We start from the raw sequence: 5,050 nt of genomic DNA, 5'->3' as shown, positions 1-5,050 counted from the left end.
GCTTATAATTCTTCTAAATTTTAGCGATTCATGGTCGAAAAGACTAGCAGCAGCTCCCGCTAAAACAGTTCCGACAACAGCCCTTTCAATAGCCATCTTCAATCCCTTCCCTCTCTCAGGGCATTATCCGCCTATTCTCTTTTTTCTATTCATTCTTATCTTAAGTATGTCACTTCCGGATAGCTAGATTCGATAGCAGCTACTTCTGCTTCTTCTTTTCCTTCTTGTCTGTGCTCACGCTCTTCTTTCTGCGGGCGTACGTTTCTTTAATTAGCATTACCTTGTCAGATTTCCCTCATACCCATGAGTCTATGTCCTGCTGTGTGATATGAGCCTTGCCATGTCTTTTTGGTTGTGATAGTTTTCTAAATGTTCCTTTACAACGGGGCCGGGTACGTTAAACTACGGACCCTCTTTTGTTGAAGAAGCAGCGAGCTCCGCAACAAAATCTGTGAATCCTACATTTGAGAGCAGGGACGCGTTAGCGCTTTACTACCGGATGAAAGAATTTTCTGCCAGTGACTGCGACCCCGAAGGGAAGGAATAGATCTTCGTAAAGTAGGTTATTATATGAAAACCCGAAGCTGTTAATTCACCGATGGCTCTTAAAGAGGGAACACCCTAGAACACCTCTTTAGCTGGCAAATACTGCTATCCTCTCTCCAAAATGGGGAGAAAGGGTGCTCTTCTATCTTTTGAAAAACTAGGTCTCCCCGTCTTCAAATGGCATATGTAGTTCCCATAAAAAGAAAGACTCCTCCCCGAGAACCCAAGAACAGTTCTTTGCCTTAAATTCAAATAAGCTCTGCGTCGAACTGAAGATCTCCTTCATTCACTTTAATTGGTCCTGGGGGTCGGGCATGCGATAAACCCATAAAGAGAGGTATGCGGGAGAGAGTCTGGAACTCTTTTCACAGTTCCCAGGCCCCGCTAACTAAGAAAGACTCGTCCTTTAATCGAATCCGAATTTATTTAGCTTAAGCCGTGTTTTGTGTCTAAACCTAACCCACCATGTTGGTGGCGGAATTTCGTGTTCGTAGAATATCTAGATCTCCGTTGCCTTGACATCCACACGTGGGACAGAAGGTTGTGCGCTTTCTTTCACATAATTCACATAACATAATGTCGCAAGCAGGGATCGGATCTCAGACTCAAAAGGGTTGTCTGGCACAGGTAGGAGTAACCTATTCCCCAACCTAAGGTCAGGTCTACTCCTTCTACGCAGTCGCCTGCGGAGCCTCGCGCTAACCTAAGGGGAAAGATTCCGCCTTCAGAGAGAAGCTTTTCTTAGGTGTCCTAAAAGCCGGGTGGTCTATAAGATCATTCTCACTTGACGCTTGCAGCTTGGGTCATTCAATAAGCTACGACCATATAAAGTGTTCTGAAAAGCAGCTGTTAATTGCAAGCAGCGGGGAGCTGGGACTACGTCTTTTCCGAGTGCCTAACCTCCCTCGCCTTTGTTACGTCACTAGCTAGATGCTTAACAGCAGGTTCTCTAGGAGGGGAAACACATAATCCTGTAATGAGGTGAACAAACAATTGGACGTAGAAAGGGAATTTCTTTCTCTGCTTGTGTTAGGACAGATCGGGGCGTAACTTCTTTCGTAGCGCGGCGGTCTCAGAGCAGAGCCAATGAGCCGAGTGGATCTCATAGCGGTTGTACTTGTACACCAAGTGAATCGGGTTAATGATGTTATGGGACTCCGACTCCAATACCTTTTATTCTTTCGCACCCGATCTTTATCATACGAGATAGAACTAGAAACTAAGGTCCCACGCTCTGAGTTGGTAGTGCCATGGCACCTAAGGAGATCTTTATCTTCTATCTTACCCCCGGTATAGTACCGCACCCATAGACACTAAAGCTAAGGTCACACAATTCTTGCCAAAAAAAAGGATCAATGGTTGTTAGCTGCCCAAGGGGGAGCACTCTCTCTTACCAGACCTTAACAGGTCTTCCCGCGCCTATGCCACTCGGAGTTTGTTTGCTGGTGTAACTGATTCAACCGGGCATAATGCATTCGCTTTTGGGGTAACTCCCTTTACTCCTTCTGTTATGGAGAACCACTTCTGGAAACTGGAACTTTTATTTAGGACTCAGAGTCTATGTCGCGCTGACCGAAAGACACCATGTCTGCATTCGCGTAGACGCATTACCTTCGATTGAGGAAGGTTAATTTACTCATCTCAAGAAGCAAGACGAATCCCTTTTCTCTTTCTCCTTTCAATTCTCCTCGTTCGGGTATAGAGTCACATAGCTCGGTAAGAAGTCAGAACTCAGCTACTCCTGAACTCATTAACTCAAGAGCTAGGGAAGGGTACGAAGTGACTTTCTCCACCATCTTCGGTAAGGGCTTTCTTTCACAGAAAAAAGGATTGCATTTTCCTTTCTTTTATAAAGAACTCAAAGGGACTGGGTTATTGGGGATGGGCAATCTATTCACTTTTTGTTCGACCGCTGGCTGAATTCTACCTCGATCGCTGCAGATCTTGGCATATTCAAAAAATCTCTCAAAGCGAAAGTAGGGGACTTCATAGTTGGAGATCCCCAATCATAGATTTTCCCTGATATTCGGAGTCTTAATGGGCCTTTTAATCAGATCAAAGATATCCAAATTCCTTGGAAACCTGATCCTAAAGGAAAATTTGCAGTTGCTGCCGTCTGGGAGACTATTCGGAATATATCTCCAAAAGTTGCGTGGAATCGTCTGGAATGATATAGTCCTGCCTAATATAGCATTATTCTGTTGGAAAGTCTTGCACCGGAAAATCCCGACGGACGATGTCGTCGCCACAAAAGGAGTTCAATTGGCATCCTGTTGCAGCCTCTGCAATCTTTCCCATGCTGAAAATATCGACTCCCTGCTATTCCTGTAAATAATTATTGAGCTGGTTCTTCAGAGTCTTCGATGTCCAAGAGCACCCATTTTCGGATATACTTTATTTCATCGCAAAATAGAGGAAAGCTAGACTTTCTTCTCTGCTAAAAGATCTCTGGAATGCTGGCTTTATCAACATTTTATGGGCAATCTGGTTGGAGAGGAACTCGGTACGGTTTGAGAATTGAAAGCCGAGTGCTACAGGGTGCAAGATTAGGATCATGAAGTGAGTGTCGGAAGCCGGAATCAGGTTCCTCTGGATTGAAAGAGATGCACAAGTACTTACTGAGATTATTCATAATGACATGGTTTCGTGGACTATGGTAGCCCGATAGAAAAATGCTCGCGTATCATTATCTTCATTGTCTTGGCGATTGACTCACATATATAGTATAGGGAAGGGAATGAGGTCGCTAATAAGATAGCCAACTTTGTATGTACCCTCCCTATGTATGATAGGATTTGGTGGTCTATCCCACCATACTTTATAGACCATTGTATGGTTTTGAACGCTTCTAATAGACCTCGCTATAGGTTCTGCTAAAGACCTGTAACTTATGTACCAATCTCAATTTTTTCAATCCTAAGCAAACTAATAAGATTTTAGGAGTATATCTTTCAGACCCTCTTGAAGATCATCCTTTCCCGGATCCTCGTATGTTGAGTTGAATTCTTATCAATCGGAATCTGAATAGGCGGCTGTCACTCTCCGTAGGTTAGCAATCCTCTCTCGCTCTAGTGTAGTTACGCAGGGTTTGGAAATCACATTGGATCTCGCGAAAGTAGGGGCTTTTATACCCTAAAGATGGGACATCTGTTATATGTAATTTGTGGAACATTGCCTCTAACTCACATACCATCTGGGCTTCCTGAATTAATAGTTACCTCTTAAAAGGTAGGAGTGCGTGGGGCATCCCCGTTCCCAATGACAGTGCTCTCCTTCCTTCTCTTAGAAAGACAAAAAGCGAACACGAACATCTCTACTTGGGGGGAATGCCCGCCCAGAAGGGCTATACCATCATCAGACCACCTGCACTACCTATTGATAGAGCAAATACTAGAAAGCTACCAGATTCATTCCTTTTTTGCGCGAGTTAGAGTCACCATAGGCTAAGCTATAGTAGTTCAATCCACTTTGCGGGAAAGGACCTGGCCATATAACCTATCGTAGACTGAACACCTTCCAACAGCTCGCAGTCCCGCTGCTTTTCACTTCCTTCATCTTTCCTCGCTACGGACTGCTATCGGTCGTCCCTTTTCTATGCAACCCATGTGGATGTGGCTTGGTAACAGAAGAGTAATGAGGAACATACAAATGGGGATGAATAAGAAGAATAGGTACATGTTCCATTGGGATTGGAAAGAAAAAAAGGCTGTAGTGTTTACCGTTGCCTCCTCACAATGGCATGGTTAGGCCTGACATCAATATCGTTTTCGATACGATCTGATTGGCTGTTAGTTGTTTATCGATCGTTTTTACTGGAATTCCATACCATCGACCTTGGGTTTGGGCTATCCAAGTTGTGTCTCGGGTCAGCTTTGACAGGAAGAACCGATCCCATTGAAAGAAGTTTCGTAGCTGATCACCTTGCCGGATATGAGCACTTTCTTCCTTCCGCATGAACTTTATTGGCATTCATAAGGCTTCGATTGATTCCTCCTTCGACTAAGGCTCAGAAAGACAAAGATTTCACGTGGCAATCGAGCTGACAAGGCATGGCATGTAAATGGCGGGATGCTAAGCACTCAGGTTGCTTTCTCTTCTATCGGGCCTAGGTCCGGAGTTCCCCATGTAACGACAGGAGTTCTTTCTCCTACGTTATTTCTCGTCTCGAGTTGAGCTTGCTATTACCCCACAGTCTTGAACAGAAAAAGTCAAGCCTTACTCTACCTCGGGTCGGCATAAAAACGACTTGGGTTGGATATACTGAAAACCAACCTCAACTGATTGAACTCAAGCAATCGCAGCTACTTTCTCTTCCACTGCCTTCTCTAAACCAGCAACAACGGATACGAGAAGAGCTGCAGCGGCTAGGCTTATAGCGCTTACGAGAGCAGCCTATGAGGATTCCCTTTCTATCAAGGCATGATCTTCCTTTTCTTTATGTCACTTCCTTCCTCAACACGGATTTATGGGAAGGGGAAAGAAAGGATCCCAACGTTAAAAAGCG

The sequence above is a fragment of the Coffea eugenioides genome, unplaced genomic scaffold, assembly GCF_003713205.1.
Source record: "Coffea eugenioides isolate CCC68of unplaced genomic scaffold, Ceug_1.0 ScVebR1_2853;HRSCAF=3958, whole genome shotgun sequence".
Classification (NCBI taxonomy): Eukaryota; Viridiplantae; Streptophyta; class Magnoliopsida; order Gentianales; family Rubiaceae; genus Coffea; species Coffea eugenioides.
The sequence above is the reverse complement of the archived record's forward strand: the minus strand, read 5'-3'. Positions refer to the sequence as shown.